The sequence below is a fragment of the Tachysurus fulvidraco genome, chromosome 8, assembly GCF_022655615.1.
Source record: "Tachysurus fulvidraco isolate hzauxx_2018 chromosome 8, HZAU_PFXX_2.0, whole genome shotgun sequence".
Classification (NCBI taxonomy): Eukaryota; Metazoa; Chordata; class Actinopteri; order Siluriformes; family Bagridae; genus Tachysurus; species Tachysurus fulvidraco.
In genome coordinates this window covers 4,963,678-4,983,111 of record NC_062525.1, presented here as the reverse complement: position 1 = coordinate 4,983,111, position 19,434 = coordinate 4,963,678, and the positions used below count along the sequence as shown (strand labels likewise).

The 19,434-nt window shown below is 34.9% G+C and overlaps 1 long non-coding RNA gene and 1 pseudogene across 1 annotated transcript; both read left to right on the top strand.

The window, feature by feature from the left end:
- On the top strand, nucleotides 1-1,791 carry LOC113649532 (annotated as a pseudogene).
- Nucleotides 1,792-3,017: 1,226 nt separating this feature from the next.
- Nucleotides 3,018-12,095, top strand: LOC113649533. Its single transcript, XR_007143696.1, has 8 exons — nucleotides 3,018-3,607; nucleotides 4,291-4,350; nucleotides 5,957-6,040; nucleotides 6,747-6,834; nucleotides 6,923-7,043; nucleotides 8,698-8,757; nucleotides 9,681-9,815; nucleotides 10,461-12,095. It is a non-coding gene; the product is annotated as an uncharacterized LOC113649533 (long non-coding RNA).
- The last annotated feature ends 7,339 nt before the right edge of the window (nucleotides 12,096-19,434 follow it).

Here is a 19,434-nt window from a genome sequence, read left to right as displayed (position 1 = left end):
CAATCTGTTTAGATTTTACATTATCTATTATTAAATTATATTATCTGATCTTCAAGCATACTGTACATTTATACTGTATTATTTATGATATTATGAGAACATTATTCACTGTGCTACTGGAATAATTCAAGCTAGAAAATGTGTTACAAACCATGTGAGGTTGTTTCTGAAGTTTTCAATATTTTTCATGTTGATATGATGCATTGTGTTATCAGAAAGAAAGGCAGAAATCTTTTTCTCTACAGGCAGTTGAGTTGCGTGTGCAATGAGGCATTGTTCATACCAAACTTTCACACAATGGTTTTCACAACTCAGATGCAAATAAAAACCTAAGCACTATTCAGACTGTAGTGGAGAGTTTGCAAGAGGTTTGGAGTTTATGTAAAGAACAGAGACATGCCTCCTTTTTTCTGTGTGAGAAAGATGTACAAAAAATGCACTAGGACTCGAGAGAAGCTCAGTGCCATCTGTAAGGTAATTGACTTGACTGGAACAAGTGAAAAAGTCTAGTTACTAACCTAATAAGAATTTAGCTGAATGTGATGTCCTGAACTCCAGAGCTTCAAGACATCAATAATCTCCACACTGACAAATTCAATTGATGTCTCACTCATTTGTAGAATAGTCATTTGTATACAATTTGTATATATTCTCTATATATGCTTTTTATTTTAGATTAACAATGAGTCAAGCTGTTTTCATCATCACCACAACTGCCATCATCGTCATCATCAAAACTGGAGCAGTTTTGTCCAACCGGGTGGGTTTCTCTTTCAAATTCTGCACTGAGTAGAAATTTTCTTATCACTAATTTTCTTATAATGTTTTTCCCTCCTCTAATTTTATAGAAAAAAAAATCCTGCTTATAAACCTGACATGACACCGGATTCTGTTGATGACCAATTTATAGGCTGCGCTGAAGAAACCTACAAACTGATAAAAGACAAGGTCCTAGATGAAGAGTTAACTAAAAATAAAGACTTTAAAAATATTTGGAATAAACACTCAAACATTAAGGATGACTTTAAAAGAATAATAAAGGTCTACACCGATAACAACACAGATCTTTATTCAAAATTCAGTGCTGCTGTCAGATCAGGAAAAAAATATCACCCCCAAAAATTCAACTACACAGCCTTTCATTTCTTGCTAACACGTGCTGTACAAATTCATAAAGTGCTGAGTTGTGTTAATGTTTTCTGTAGAACCAATGTTAGTTTTGAGATACCCAAGAAAAATGGTGCAATGCGATTTGGCAGGTTTGCATCGACTTCATTTAAGAAGGACTTGAAAAAAATTGGCAATAAATCCTGTTTTGAGATTAACACGTGCTTTGGTGCAAACATATCCAACATTTCCGTATTACCTGATGAAGAGGTGCTAGTCCCACCTTATGAAAAATTTACTATGACAAACATTACACATGAAAAAAAACTACATGAACTGCAAAGTCCTTTACACTCTAAAGAGTGTGGAAAATTTTAGCTATATGAACTGCAAGCTGCTTAAACACCAACCTCGCCGACATTACCCGCCACATAGAAACATGGGGTAATGTTTTTATAGCACGACCACTAACATGACTGTATAATTTAAGGCCATGATGCTATGTGTTCTAAGCATGTATTAATGTCAATGATATGCATTATTTATTACATTATAAAATTGCTCAATAATAATGTCAGCACTGTAATTTTAACCATTTTGTCTGAGCTTTTGTTTTAATGGAATCTAGCGGAGCTTTTCAGCAAGACACCTTACTGTCTGAATGCTTTTCAAATTAAAAGACATCTGGACCATATAGTGTGTCTAAAAACAATTGTCTTTTTTTAAGTGTTGTTATTATAAACCCAATAATATTATATATATATATATATATATATATATATATATATATATATATATATATATATGTGTGTGTGTGTGTGTGTGTGTGTGTGTGTGTGTGTGTGTGTGTGTGTGTGTGTGTGTATAAATTTATTTATGCCACATTTTGTTCCACTGAGAAAACAAAAATTCAACTACTCTGTACATAACTATGAGTTAAGCAATGAAAAGGTTCTGACTCCTGTATGGTGGGGTCACTATTCTGGACCACCTAAAGCACTCAGAAAACACAGAAAGCTGATGTTTAAGCAAGGAAATGTGGGGTTTAGAGAAAAACAGCAGGGAGCACAATGTCTTTAACTATCTTTGAGGCTCATACAATAATCCCTAGGGATCAGTGAAGTGACTTTTAATTAATAATTAGTCTATAAACTCAGATATTTTGTGTCAGTTTGATTGATTAAAATGAAAAAGCTTTAGGGATTTTGTTATTGATGTTTCTAAGCTAATTGGAACACACGGATCATTATTTAGATGACATAATCATTTGGTTTCCTCCTGATCCCCCATTTGAATTATTTTAATTCCAAATTTCAAAATTTAGTTATTAATTGACCAATTTGCAAGTAGCACACAGCATGAGCAATACACATGGCAGCATCACACACAGTTTAAAGTCAGATTTTTATGACATTTGCGTTTGGATGCCAGACAAACAAAACAAGTTAACATTATCTACAGTGTAAAGCTTTTGGCAGTTTTATCATTTATTAATTCTGTCTATATCTCAATCTATCATGATATCAATCTACAATACCTCAAAAAGATACCACATGCATGTAAACAGAAAATTCACACTTGATTTTCGTTGTTACACATTTCCTAAAGTCTATACTTAAAAAAAGTCTATATTTAACCCTTTAAAACCCAAATATTGAAAAGAATAAGCAAAAAAAATTTGACCTCTCATACACTGCTCAAAAAATAAAGGAAACACCTAAACAACACAATGTAACTCCAAGTCAATCACACTTCTGTGAAATCAAACTGATCACTTAGGAAGCAACACTGATCAACAATCAATTTCACATGCTGTTGTGCAAATGGAATAGACAACAGGTGGAAATTATAGGCAATTAACAAGACACCCCCAATAAAGGAGTGGTTCTGCAGGTGGTGACCACAGAACACTTCTCAGTTCCTATTCTTTCTGGGTGAAATTTTGGTCACTTTTGAATGCTGGTGTTGATTTCACTCTAGTGGTAGCATGAGACATACACTGTTAAAAATTGCTGTAGTTTTTACAGTAAATACTTACAATAGACTACTTTTTTTTTTTTTTTTTAATTTTACAACATCACTGTATTTTGCCATGTGGGAGCATGCATAATTGCTGTGAATTTTAGAGGTCCAATAAGATACTGTGTGTGTGTGTGTGTGTGTGTGTTTAAAGGTAAATCACTCTTATTGAATGTTCCTATGACTTCTGCAGTAAATGCTTTTTAAGAAGAAGAAAAAACAGTTGCAAAAGTTTTCGTCATCTGCAGTGGACATCTTGGAAGTTGCGACTTTCCATTGCTTGGTTTTTATGTTTATTCATGTTTGTATAAATTATAAAAGCAAACAACTTGATCCATATTCCATTCCAGTTGGTGGCGATAATGCACCAATAAGCGAGGTTGCCAACCACCAATAAACACCAAAAAAGCACTTAATATTCGCTCACACCTCGTGCTCGGTACCGGAGGAGGAGGAGGATCTCTAATGAGAGGGAGTCGAGGTGTGTTACATCTACAATATGGAATCCTTTTACATCCACGTTGCAAAATGGATAATGTAGATTATTTGTCCAATTTTATGATGAATTTGCTTGATGAGTCGTCACAGATAAACGATTAGCTGTCTATGTTTTTTTCATCATTAAAGTGTGGCCGGATTGTCATTTTACTATACAATTTTTGATAACTGCTCGGTATAAAATTGTTTTACATTGTTGTTGGCCGTAGACATGTAAGCTTTTAAACGTTTTAAGCGTTTAACTTGATTGTGTAGGTTTTATGCAGTTATAGTGTTTAACTTGACTGCCAAGCTAGTTTCCAGTGAACATGCTTTATTTCTGTGCATTTATTAGCTTGTGAAGTTTATATTTTTCTTAAAGTTGAAAATGTTTATCTGTCACTTTTGTAATAATGAGAGCAGTACAATCCTGAGTTTTGTGAAGCATGTGAAATTGCATAGAAATGTGCCTAAATCAGGTTTTAGATGTGCTGTACCTGATTGCCCACATAATTGCTCACTAAGTTTTCTTCATTGAAGTCCCACATATACAGAAATCACAGGGAACATCACCAGTCTGCTGCTAAAGAGCATCAGGCACAGATGTGTGATAAAACATTTAAATGCCATGTAGACGTTTGTGAAGTTCAATGTGGGACCCTAACACAGCTTTTGTCTCATTTAAAGAGCCATATTCAGTCAGGTCTGGAGATCTGGTGCCTATTTGGTTGCAACAGGACATTTAAGGTGAGATCTACATTTGCATCACATATATCACAGACACATAAAATGTGCTCAGTAAACCATCTGATAGAGCCTGCTATGACCATGGAACCCCCGGTTTCAGATATCGTGTCTGAGCAGGGGCGTAGATTACGCAGGGGACCTCGCACTTTTTATAAAAAGTAAATTAGTCCCCCTCACTTTTTTAGTGGAGAGTTGTGTTCACCACATGTTGAGGTTTTAATGAAGCAATGTATATAAATGCAGAGTGATTTAAAATTCAAAGAGACAAGAAAGTTTAAGATAGTCTATACATGACGTTCACAGCAATCAGTCACTCACTTGTCACGTCATCATCACGTGCCCCCAGTACTGTAGCTCGAGTCGCACCAGCGGTCCAGCATTCGGTTACGATGAGAGATCAAAGCGGCAAAAAAACGCTTCACTCCTTTTTTATAAAAATGTCAAGCAGTGTAAGTGGGCATATGGTATCCGAATTGTGTTGCACAATGTTTAGTAACTCTGCCTGTTGCTCTTGTTGAATAATTTAGCAAGTTTTAATTCAATGTCCATTTTAAAAATACATTTTTGCCACCTCTGTTCCTGTTCCTCTATTTCACAATTATATTCTTATTCCTATATTCCTTCCATAGTTAGCTCTGTCTGTGCCCTGTTATTGTTGTCTCTGAACCATTTTCTCTCCTTAACAAAATGTTACCTTATTAGTAACATTAGTCTTCATTATAAATCCCATAGTGTATAGTGTCTAGCTAAAAATTACATCATGATTTACTCACCCACAAGCCATCCCAGGTGTATATGACTTTTCTTTCAAACAAAGCCAATCGGTTGTTTTAAAGAATGTCCTGGCTCTGCCAAGCTTTAAAATGGCAGTGAATGGATCATCCATCATAAAAGTAATCCAGTAAAAAGTAAATCCAGGGGGTAAATAAAGACCCTCTGAAGTGACGCGATGTTTGTAAGAAAAGTATACATTGTTGAACTAGTCGACTTATGCCAAAAGAAAGTAACTCCCTACATGATGTATGACATAGGAGTAGTGTAAGCTTTAACGCCTCTCGTAACAAATAGGGCTGTGTAATAAACTCAAGATCTTCTCTTGTATCAAAATCCTCAGAAATTTGTCTTTAAAAATTCTTGTTTTAGACTTCTAATTTGAGTTTTTTTGTTGTTTTGCTCTATCCTCTGCGCTTCCGTGTTCTTCGTTACGTCAGGTCGGAGTTCACTCTTTCCCCATAAATATGCTGAAAAGTAGATATTTTAATTTATATGGTTTTAAATACGGATATTTTTCTTAAACATATGCATCGCTTCACTTCAGAAGGCCTGAGCCATGTGGAGTACTTTTATGATCGATGGATGCAGTTTTTGGGCTTCAAAATCTTGCCTGTCATTCACTACCACCATAAAGCTGAGAAGAGCTAGGACATTTTTTTTTTTAAATGTAACTCTGATTGTATTTGTCTGAAAGAAGAAAGTAATGTACTCCTAGGATAATAAATCATGGTAATTTTTTACTTCATTTAATTCTTTTCAGACTATCCCTTTAACATGAGCTATACAACACTTATTAATCTATGCCCTGCCATTCTTATTTTATTTTTTATAGGTGAATCCATGACCCCAAGTGGATGTTGTCACTGTTGGTTTGAGCACCTCCTCGTTATATATTTAAGAAGCCTTGAGCGCATCAGTGAGTATTATGATCGTCTAGGAAATGTTATATTATTTCCATCACAATTTGTTTAGATATAATTATGTTATCTGATCTTCAAGCATACTGTACATTTATACTGTATTATTTATGATATTATGAGAACTTTATTCACTATGCTACTGGAATAATTCAAGCTAGAAAATGTTATCAAACCATGTGAGGTTGTTTCTGAGGTTTTCAATATTTTTCACGTTGATATGATGCATTGTGTTATCAGAAAGAAAGGCAGAAATCTTTTTCTCTCCAGGCAGTTGATTTGCGTGCGCATTGAGGCATTGTTCATACCAAACTTTCACACGATGGTTTTCACAACTCCGATGCAAATACAAACCTAAGCACTATTCAGACTGTAGTGGAGAGTTTGCAAGAGGTTTGGAGTTTATGTAAAGAACAAAGACATGCCTCCTTTTTTTTCTGTGTGAGAAAGATATACAAAAAATGAACTAGGACTCGAGAGAAGCTCAGTGCCATCTGTACGGTAATTGACTTGACTGGAACAAGTGAAAAAGACTAGTCACTAACCTAATAAGAATTTAGCTGAATGTGATGTCCTGAACTCCAGAGCTACTCCAAGACATCGATAATCTCCACACTGACAAATTCAGTTGATGTCTCACTCATTTGTAGAATAGTCATTTGTATACAATTTGTATATATTCTCTATATATGCTTTTTATTTTAGATCAACAATGAGGCAAGCTGTTTTCGTCCTCACCACCACTGCCATCATCATCGTCATCATCAACACTGGAGCAGTTTTGTCCAAACGGGTGGGTTTCTCTTTCAAGTTTTGCACTGAGTAGACATTTTCTTATCAGTAATTTTCTTATAATGTTTTTCCCTCCTCTAATTTTATAGAACTAAACCTCTTCTTATAAACTGGACATGGCACCGGATTCTGATGACCAATTTATAGGCTGCGCTGAAGAAACCGACAAACTGATAATAGACAAGGTCCTTAAAGAAGATTTAATTAAAAGTAAAGAATTTAACAAATCTTGGAATAAATACTCAGATTACTGATAATTTTACAAGAAAAATAAAGGTCTACACCGATAACGACACAGATCTTTATTCAAAATTCAGTGCTGCTGTCAGATCAGGAAATACACAGCCTTTCATTTCTTGCTGACATGTGCCGTACAAATTCATAAAGTGCTGAGTTGTGTTAATGGTTTCTGTAAAACCAATGTTAGTTTTGAGATACCCAAGAAAAATGCTGCAATGCAATTTGGCGGGTTTGCATCGACTTCATTTAAGAAGGACTTGAAAAAATTTGGCAATAAATCCTGTTTTGAGATTAACACATGCTTTGGTACAAACATATCCAATATTTCTGTGTTACCTGATGAGGAAGAGTTGCTAGTCCCACCTTTTTAAAAATGTACTATCACAAACATTACACATGAAAAAACTACATGAACTGCGAAGTCCTTTACACTCTAAAGAGTGTGGAAAATTTTAGCTATATGAACTGCAAGCTGCTTAAACACCAACCCCACCGACATTACCCCCCACATAGAAACATGGGGTAATGTGTTGATGTCAATGGGTTAATGTTTTTATAGCACGACCACTAACATGACTGGATAATTTAAGGCCATGATGCTGTGTGTTCTAAGCATGTATTAATGTCAATTAAATGCATTATTTGTTATTCAATAATATCAGCACTGTAATTTTAACCAGTTTCTCCGAGCTTTTGTTTTAATGGAATCTAGCAGAGCTTTTCAGCAAGACACCAACTTACTGTCTGAATGCTTTTCAAATTAAAAGACATCTGGACCACATAGTGTGTCCAAAAAATGTTTTCCTTTTTTTTTTTTTAAGTGTTATTATAAACCCAATAATATTATATATTTGTGTGTGTGTGTATATAAATTTATTTATGCCATGTTTCGTTCCACTGGGAAAACAAAAAATTCTAACTACTCTGTACATAACTATGAGTTAAGCAAAGAAAAGGTTCTGACTCCTGTATGGTGGGGTCACTATTCTGGACCACCTAAAGCACTCAGAAAACACAGAAAGCTGTTTAAGCTTTCTTAAAAAAATGTTTAAGCAAGGAAATGTGGGGTTTAGAGAAAAACAGCAGGGAACACAATGTCTTTAACTATCTATGAGGCTCATACAATAATCCCTAGGGATCAGTGAAGTGACTTTTAATTAATAATTAGTCTATAAAGTCAGATATTTTGTGTCAGTTTGATTAAAATGAAAAAGCTTTACAGATTTTTTTATTGATGTTTCTAAGCTAATTGGAACACACTGATCATTATTTAGATGACAATCATTTGGTTTCCTCCTGATCCCCAATTTGAATTATTTTAATTCCAAATTTCAAAATTTAGTTATTAATTGACCAATTTGCAAGTAGCACACAGCATGAGCAATACACATGACAGCATCACACACAGTTTAAATTCAGATTTTTATGACATTAACGTTTGGATGCCAGACAAAGAAAAAAATTATCTACAGTGTAAAGCTTTTGGCTGTTTTATCATTTATTAATTCTGTCTATATCTCAATCTATCATGATAGCAATCTACGATGATAAAACATTTAAATGCCATGTAGACTTTTGTGAAGTTCAATGTGGGACCCTAACACAGCTTTTGTCTCATTTAAAGAGCCATAATCAGTCAGGTCTGGAGATCCGGTGCCCATTTGGTTGCAACGGGACATTTAAGGTGAGATCTACATTTGCATGTTTGTCAGCCTGGCTCTCTTCACACACACAACCCCCGGACATGACCTCTTTGAGGGTGTTGTGGCATCTGATATGACTTTTTACTTTCAGACAAATACAATCGGTTGTTTTAAAGAATGTCCTGGCTCTTCCAAGCTTTAAAATGGCAGTGAATGGATGATGAGATTTTAAAGCTCTAAAAAGTGCATCATCCATCATAAAAGTAATCCAGTAAAAAGTAATTCCAGGGGGTAAAAAAAGACCCTCTGAAGCGAAGTGATGTTTGTAAGAAAAATATACATTGTTGAACTAGTCGACTTATGCCAAAAGAAAGGAACTCCCTACATGATGTATATCCTAGGAGTAGTGTAAGCTTTAACGCCTCTCGTAACAAATAGGGCTTTGTAATAAACTCAAGATCTTCTCTTGTATCTAAATCCTCAGAAATTTGTCTTTAAAAATTCTTGTTTTAGACTTCTAATTTGAGTTTTTTTTTTTTTTTTGCTCTATCCTCTGCGCTTCCGTGTTTTTCGTTACGTCAGGTCGGAGTTCACTCTTTCCCCATAAATATGCTGAAAAGTAGATATTTTAATTTATATGGTTTTAAATACGGATATTTTTCTTAAACAAATGCATCGCTTCACTTCAGAAAGCCTGAGCCATGTGGAGTACTTTATGATGGATGCACTTTTTGGGCTTCAAAATCTTGCCTGTCATTCACTACCATAATAAAGCTGAGAAGAGCTAGGACTTTTTTTTTTTTTGTAATTGTCTGAAAGAAGAAAATAATTTACTCCTAGGATAGCATGAGTAAATCATGGTAATTTTCACTTCATTTAATTCTTTTCAGACTATCCCTTTAATATGAGCTATACAACACTTATTAATGTATGTCCTGCCATATTCTTATTTTATTTTTTATAGGTGAATCCATGAAATTGTCCTGGGCCCATTTTCAGAGGCATTTGTTGAGGGTCTGGCAGCATTGTTTGCGCCCTATTACAACTTAAATCTTGCTTATCAGGATGACGCTGCATGCACGCTGGAATTTATTCAGAGGTATTTCAGAGCATAAAATCTTACTCAATATTTATTGTTACTCTCACTTTTTTTTTTTAGGTTTTCAATTTAAGATAGTTTATCAGACTTAGATATTTTATGGAAAAGTTTTCAAATGAACAACAAAAAATTGCTAACCACATACTGAATAGAGAATTATTTTATTCACTGCTTGTTACTAAAAAGTGCAAGGTGCATCTGGATTTAAAAACTAGACGAGCACAAGCAGATGCTTCAAGTTGCTTTTCTTCGGTACTTCCATTCAAGCAAACATTCACTCTATTTTTCGTTGTAGACTATTTAAGAATAATCACCTGGATTCAATTAGCAAGAGTAGAATGCCAAGAGTATAGCAGTTAAGTATAGCACAACTGTAGCAAATAATCTATTATAAATATGCAAATAATTCAAATACTACAAACAATGCAAAAAAAATATAACAAATAAAAAATTATAATGACTAAAATAACAATGAAAGATATTAAAAATAATTAATTAATTAAAAAGTTAATGATTTTCAGAACTCTTGTAAATTTTACAGTATTATTGGCAACCAAAGTTGCCAGCAAGTTACTGTAAATTTTACGATACATTTGTAGTTAATGATTTACAGTACTCTTGTAAATTTTAGTCAATTTTTTACAGTGTAGTCTACAACCCAAACAAGTGGCTCAGGTAGTGCAGCTCATCCAGGATGGCACAACAATGTGAGCTGTGGCAAGGTTTGTTGTGCCTTTCAGCGTAGTGTCCAGAGAATGGAGGCGCTACCAGGAGACAGGCCAGTACATCAGGAGATGTGGAGGAGGCCGTAGGAGGGCAACAACCCAGCAGCAGGACCGCTACCTCCGCCTTTGTGCAAGGAGGAACAGGAGGAGCACTACCAGGAGACAGGCCAGTACATCAGGAGATGTGGAGGAGGCCGTAGGAGGGCAACAACCCAGCAGCAGGACCGTTACCTCCAGCAGGGAACAAATGTGCATGTATCTGCTCAAACAATCAGACACAGAGGACCTGGTGCTCTTCACAAATGAAAGACGCTGGAGACGCTGTGGAGAACATTCTGCTGCCTGCAAAATCCTCGAGCATGCTTCCATCACAGTTTGTTTGGATATAATTATATTATTTGATCTTCAAGCATACTGTACATTAATTATAATAAATATATATAAGACTGTATATTTATTTATAATAATAATAATAATAATAATGTATTATTAATGATATTATGAGAACATTGTTCACTATGCTACTGGAATAATTCAAGCTAGAAAATGCGATTTGGCAGGTTTGCTTCCGTAAAATATGACCTGCACAAACAATTTGGCAATAAATCCTGTTTTAACACATGCTTTGGGGCAAACAAAGCCAAACTTTCTGTGATACATAATGAGGAAGAGGTGCTAGTCCCACCTTTTGAAAAATTTACTATCACAAACACTGCAAAAAAAAACAGATGAACTGCAAAGTCATTTACACTCCACAGAGTGTGGGAACTTTTAGCTATATGAATTTCGAGCTGCTTAAAAAGCTCTACTGAACTGTTCATGTTATTATAGCACAACCACTAACATGATTGGATCATTTAAGGCAATGATGCAATGTGTTCTAAGCATGTATTGATGTCATGTATATACATTATTTGTTATTGGATTATAAAATTGCTTAATAATAATGACATTGTAGTGTTAACCATTTTGTCTGAGCTTTTGTTTAAGTGGAATTTAATGTCTCGATGCTTTTGAAATTAAAAGACATCTGGACCATATTGTGCTGTTCTCTACGAACATTTTTGTATCATTTGTTGACATGTTCTAGAGTGACCCCTTCTGTTCAAATGGGGTATTGCATATTATTAAGTCTTTATATGATGACGTCACAAACATCTAGTTTTCAGTAGCAGCAGGGAAGAGTATTCGGTCATGGCTACTGTTCATTGATTTAAGTTAATTTGAAGGCACTTTCGATATGCAGATATTGCTACATCATTGTTTTCATGCATATTTACAGTAAATTGTTATATTTTGTATGACAGACGTTAATTATCTCTGTTTTCGTGAATGGCACAATCTATTTCTGGAAATAGTTGATGCTAGCTACAAGGAATATGAAGAGCCTTTGTTGTGTTTATGTGAACATATTATTGAATATGTATGCTTAGAGTTCTTTATTTTGTACTTTTACTGTTTTACGTTACTCCATGGACAGCAGTAAAGCTTGAAAACCATTACCGAGTTTGTCGTCTTTGGGGGGCGTTATCTGACTGCATACTCAAGCAAGGCGTTTGAGATAAAATTGTCTTTTTTTTTTAAGTGTAGTTATTATAGTCCCAAGAATATTAATAAATAAATACATAAATTTAAATGACATTAAAATTAATTAACTAATTTATGCCACATTTCGTTCCACTGAGAAAACAAAAATTCAAACTACTCTGTACATAACTACGAGTTAAACAATGAAAAGGTTCTGACTCCTGTATGGTGGGGTCACTATTCTGGACCACCTAAAGAAAAGCACTCAGAAAACACAGAAAGCTGATGTTTAGCAAGGAAATGTGGGGATTAGAGAAAAACAGCAGGGAACACTTAATTAATGACTTCATAATTAGTCTATAAACTCAGACACTATTTTGTGTCAGTTTGATTGATTAAAATTAAAAATGCTTTAGGGATTTTTTTATTGATGCTTCTAAGCTAATTGGAACACAGTGATCATTATTTAGATGACAATCATTTGGTTTCCTCCTGATCCCCCATTTGGATTATTTTCATTCAAAATTTAGTTGACATTAATTGACCAATTTCAAAGTAGCACACTGCATAAGCAATACACATGGCAGCATCACACATTGATTTTTTATTTGAATGTTTCAATGTTTTATCATTGATTAATTCTATCAGTATTTCGATCTATCATGATATCTATTTAAGATACCTCAAAAAGATACCACGTATATGCAAGAAAAAAATCTATTTCAAATGATGCATAATATAAGTTATGATGCACAATGTTATTTGATTATATGGATGGATAGATAAGTTGATGGAAGGATCAATGCCCTAAAGCTTACAAGTGATCTGTGTATCTGCTCAGTTAGGAAACATGAATCTGGTGACTTTAAGACCCAGGGGTCAAACTCAGAGTGAAGATTCCCTATAGGTATATTCCCCATATGATGCATACAACCCACTGTAGACAGGGAAAGATGATAATACATGTGCAAAGGGGCTCATATTCACTTAACAGTGGCACAAAAGGAGAATTCAAAAGCTTTTCTTAAATCTACTAGTTAATATCATGAAAGAGAGACAAATATTGGGTACATGCAGGAGAATTATGTGTGAAAAGTCCTGTTTAAGAAGTTATACATGTTAATGGACTAAGTCAATAAAAAAGCATAACAGAGAATGTAGATAAAGATCAAAGTGTATTGTGTATTCAATTATTCATTTCAAGCATGTTTGCATGTCAGCAATGTTAACACACACACACACATAACACTGTGTTATCAATGATAACACAGCATTATATATTATAACTGATTCCCTCTCTCTCGAACAAACAAAACAGCTATACAAATTTTTGGAGGGATCAACTGTATTACTTCACACAATCAATAGAGGTTTTTTTTTTAAAACCTCTTTGTGGATTAAATTCTTTTGGTATGCAAACAAAATATGCAAAATCCACGTTTAATTAATGACTCAATTCTTCAGAGATTTCCATTTAGACCATACATGAGTAACCAATAGTTGAACAGACCTTCTCAAATTACATCAGTACAAACAATGACCAAACAAAAAAAAACACAAAACAAACAACAACAACAAACAGAACAGAATGGGGCATAGAAGCCTTTATTAATGCCACATATAGCGGACGATTTTTGAACACAACGTTAAAGGAAAGGACATGAACAAGAAGACATTTTAAAGAGTAAATCTGTAAGTGATTGCTTTGGGTCCATAGTTTGTAAACAATCCAGACTCTTCATCTACTATATGGTTGTATTGCTACTCTTTAAAACTCTTGTTCTCTTACTCCTTATAACACAAGTGAAGGTAAATGCCTGGTATGCTAATGTTTTGGGGCCAATGAGAAGCTTGGCTACCTTAATACTGCTTGCAGCTAGATTTTAGATGTTTTCTTTTTAAATACTGACATCGTATTAACAGTTTATCTTTAGCATCTTTAATTAGAATAACTAATGCATAGTATAAAATGATACACTCTTAATGCATTTACCTTACTTGTGGAGAACAATCTGTCAATCACCTTTAACACAAATATTCCTCATTACAGCTGGTAATGATTTACAGTTCAATGACTTATAGACGGTAGACCTTTTAGGATAGAGCAGATGTTAGCAGTTGGCTGCTTGTTCAGGAGAATGACAGGATATAGCAACCCTGCGTTGGAGAAAACAGGCTTTAGGTCATGAGGCATGACTGGCTGACATCTCTGTGTTATTGTGGTAGCCTGGAATAATCAGCTGCTGTTAGGTAAGGGGAAATGTTGATTGAGCAAAATACCATCTTTATGCCACAGGCACTGGCAGAGAGAAAAGACTCATTGAAAGGATTAAGTGCTTGAACGACCAGTTGAGGGATGGATGACGCAGATGATTTAGGACAAGAGCAGAAATGTCCACTTTCAGAAAACTATATCAATCAATTATCATACTTTTTGCACATTGCATTTCGAACTAAAAAAATAATTATCTGAAGAAATTGGATCATAGGAGAACATTCCTCAAACTGCGGACATCCATATTCCATGACGACATGAAGAGCTATCGCCACCAATCGACTCAGTGTCTAGGCCACCACTGACACCTTCATCTTTTGCCCCTCAAAGTTGATGAGTTTTCTGGTGATTTTGTTGGCCGCATTAAGACCCTTGTGTTCCCGAACATTATTCAACTCTGATATGTATTTCCATTTAACTGTTCCTGTGGGACTGACAATAGAGCTGTATGCTTGCAACATGTTCCTAGCCAATTTTAATATGGCAAGGGTCCATGATCACAAACAAATATTCCCCTGAAGAAGGGTGGACAAAATATGTCTTGAGAGGCTGATTTAGCTTTAGCCGGCATCCAAGCATCGTACACATGTTAATGTTCAATATACGTCCGTCCATTGTGACACACACAACTTTGATGCCACGTTCATGAAGTGCCTCCAAGGCGTGTAGAAGCAAAATCCTTTGTGTGTCTGGTTTAAGTGAGCTTATAAAGTAAAAGGCAATGGTCATTTCCCAGTGACCTTCTAATTCAACTACCATGAACACTGGGGCTTCACTTGCCATGCTGGTCTCATCTATGCCACTGGCAAGATCCACAAAACCAATCATTGTCTGTTTGTGTGAATCATACTGCACTTGTCTCCTTATAGACATGACATCCAAATCAAGACACACTCGACCATACCCAACAGGGTCTTTGTTTTTCCGTCTCTGTAGCATGTCTAACAGCGCTTTTAACCCAGACTTAGCATCCACAGTCTGCAACCATCTGTTACAGGTAAAGCAATAAACAGAACACATATTGACATCAGTTTCATCCATTTTTGACAAATGTGAAGTTGTAGAAATTATATTTACTTTAGAAGAGTGTGAGGATGTGGGAGTGGTATCTTCAGGGGTTCCCTCAAGTAAGTGTAGACATTAGGTCCATGCAAATGCAGTGTTAAAGCAAATTCCCTTTGAGCAGGAGTGAAGGCATGGCCATGCTTGGACAGTTCAACTGGAAGGTCTGGAATGTTCAGGGAAATAATAGTTTAATAACAAAAAAATTGTAGTTTCACAGAGACATATTTCAGATTGATTTAGAGACTTGATCATATGCATTTGAGAGGGAGAATCGAGTCAGCCAACCAGAGTAGAAATTCAGTTTTTGCTCCAGTTCCTCCAGTTCCAGTCAGCATCTTGTTATTTTTTAAATCCTCCAACAAGGAGCCCACTGTCTTATTTTTTCTTCTTTCCCTGTCCTTCGCATTTCTCTAGTCCAGTTGTAACTTCTTCATGTTCTCCTGAGACACAACCAACTTCTCTTTTGCTTTAACTGGGTCAAAGGCATACGTATGATCCTGAAAAATATTCACAAACTCAGTAACTCTAATCATATACAGTACAGACCAAAAGTTTGGACACACCTTCTCATTCAGAGTTTTGTAGATTCATACTGAAGGCATCAAAACTATGTATTAACACATGTGGAATTATATACGTACATAACAAAAAAGTGTGAAACAACTGAAAATATGTCATATTCTAGCTTCTTCAAAGTAGCCACCTTTTGCTCTGATTACTGCTTTGCACACTCTTGCCATTCTCTTGATGAGCTTCAAGAGGTAGTCACCTGAAATGGTCTTCCAACAGTCTTGAAGGAGTTCCGAGAGATGCTTAGCACTTGTTGGCCCTTTTGCCTTCACTCTGCGGTCCAGCTCACCCCAAACCATCTCGATTGGGTTCAGGTCCGGTGACTGTGGAGGCTAGGTCATCTGGCGCAGCATCCCATCACTCTCCTTCATGGTCAAATAGCCCTTACACAGCGGTGTGTTTGGGGTCATTGTCCTGTTGAAAAGGTGGTGTGTCCAAACTTTTGGAAGGTGCGTCCAAACTTTTGGTCTGTACTGTATCCTAACTTCTTAAAATGTCACTGTTACATCCACCAAGCCACCAAAGGTGTTTAAATCATTTCACTTACTAAGACTGACTGATCAAAAAGGTCTGACCTTATAAACCCCCTGACAGGAGTGTTGGACAATTTGTGTGGAGATTATTCAGTTGCTTTGTTTGACGTTCTGCTTAACCTGGATGAACTAGGGTGCTGGAGAAAATGGAAATTGTTTGAGCTTATAGGAACACATAATAAATTACAAAATGTTGTGTTAAAAAATTGCTGTGACAAACTTTTGAAAGATGGATGGGGTCGCTTCTTGCGACAGCTGCACAATTAGGTACGATCTTTTGGCTCGAAGCCCTCTCTCCTGAGTGCTATTGTCCATGACTGACATCTGTTTATCACTTGGGAATCTACAAAAAGATTCAGATTCTGATTATTTTATTTAATGCCATGTCAGCAATCAAAGCTATTTTCATGGCAAATATTAAATTACAAAAAAAATATCATATAAATACAATAAAAACAAATATAAACAGCAAGTCGTATTATACATTTTTTTAAATTAACATACGATAAAAAAATTCAAAACCTTTTCAGGCATAATCTCATTAAATCTGTCCTTAAGTGAAGTAAGTTGATAAAAGAACATTATTCTTGTGTTAAGTCCAGGACAATCTAATAAAATATGTTTGACAGATAAGGGAATCTTACAAAACATACATAAAGTTGGGTCTTCACCTTTAAGCAAAAAAAGCATGGGACAATTTTTAATTTCCTTATTAAGAGCTTCGGAATCTACAAACATTGTCGGTTTTCCTAACTGTCAAAGACTAATGGGTAACTAGCATGGATTATCTGCAGTCGTTAACCAAGGACTGAAACAAACCAACGTAACCAGAAATATAATTTCCTAACATTCAATATCATAAAACACATTCAACCAATCGCAGCACAACCAATCGCAGCACAGAAGTCCGGCATCAGGAATGAATTTGAAGTACAAGACCCCTGTACAAAGATGGCGGCGGTTCTGATGCCTTTTTAGGACCCCAAGGCGACATCTATGGTAGATGTCTATGCTTTGTGTTGAGTGATTTTAGAAATTAAAGATTATAATACAGTACCCCCTGCTGAACACTTTAACTTAGTGACAAGATAAGAATAATAATAAAAAAATGAACAAGTCAGATAAACAAATGAAACAATTAACAGATATAATGATTTAACTAATAGTTCACTTAGTGATGACTAAAAGTTAATGACCAGATTAGAAAATTAAAGGTTTTTACTCTACAAATTAATTTTTACTCTACAATTCAGCATGATTTGTTTTTATTATTTTAAGCTCAGAGTTTGTTTAGGAAAACGCATTACAAAATGAGTAACATTTAAATTCTTAAATTTAATTTAATTTAACTTATTCTCTTAATAATTCTTAATAAACAATGTTTATACGACCCCTGCTGGCCACACTGATTTATTTATTTATCTATCTATCTATCTATCTATCTATCTATCTATCTATCTATCTATCTATCTATCTATCTATCTATCTATCTATCTGTCTATCTATCTATTTATTTATTTATTTATTTATTTATTTATTTAACACTCAGAACTGACTAAATCTATTTCTATCATTTTAATTTAATAGATAGAGGACATTCATTTATGTTGGTTTATCTGCTTTAACTTTAAGCAATGAAAAGGTTCTGACTCCTGTATGGTGGGGTCACTATTCTGGACCACATAAAGCACTCAGAAAACACAGAAAGCTGATGTTTAAGCAAGGAAATGTGGGGATTAGAGAAACACATAGAAAACACATAGAATAACATTTACACACAGATTAATGTCCAAACTGTTTTATGCTTACATTAGGACAATACACAAAGCATAGATTTTGTGATAGGAGCAACACATCAAAAAGATACCACGTTATAGTATGTACATATAATATAAAGGTTTCAGATGATTGTTAGTTTATTAATAGGTGGATGGATAGATGCATGGATGGATGGATGGATGGATGGACAGATATGATGGTCCTTGTTTTTTATTGATGATTATAGGAGTTGGTTTAAAGAAAGAAATAAAACTGACAGGGAGACCAAATAATAATAAAAATATAACCATACATAGATTCAGCTAACATGCCATAGTGTAATATTTAACACAACTCAAACTAACATAAAGAAGCAAAACAAAAACATTAAAAGCAACAAATGAGACAATACAGAAAAGAAACACAAAGAAGTGAAGTAAGGGCTAAATATAAATCAATTACTGAACAATGGCTGACAAAATAAAAGTCTGCAAAACACAATGAATTCAGATATTTTATTCATAAACAGTCGTATTATATTCAAATAACTATTATTATTATTATTATTATTATTATTATTATTATTATTATTATTATTATTATTATTATTTCATTTTACTTTACTTTATTTCATTTTATTTTTGTCTAAAAATATTTATTTTTAACATTTTTATTTTGACAATTTTTCTGTTTTTTCTGGAGATCACACAGAATGTAGTGACTCACCCAAAATATTGTAAGTCAAATATTATAAGTCTTCATGCAAAATGAATTTTTTTTTGTCACTGTGTGAGCTGTTTTTTTTTTTTACTATAGCAGTCAACCCTGAACATGTTTCTTTTATAATAATTTTATTTTGTTGTTGTTGACCCTGACAGCTTGTAGATCCTTAACACCTCCAAAACAAAGGAGCTTATTGTGGACTTCACGAAAGAGACAAGAGGCACACTGTTGAGCGCGTTTCCAGTTTCAAGTTCCTGGGGATCCACTTCTCGGCGGACATGCCGTGGACTACCAACACCTCCAGCCTGGTCAAGAAGGCTCACCAGTGCCTCTTTTTCCTGAGAACACTAAAGAAAAATAAGCTTTCCTCGGATATACTGGTGAACGTCTACCACTGTGCAATAGAAAGCATCCTGACCAGCGGTGTCACAGTCTGGTATGGG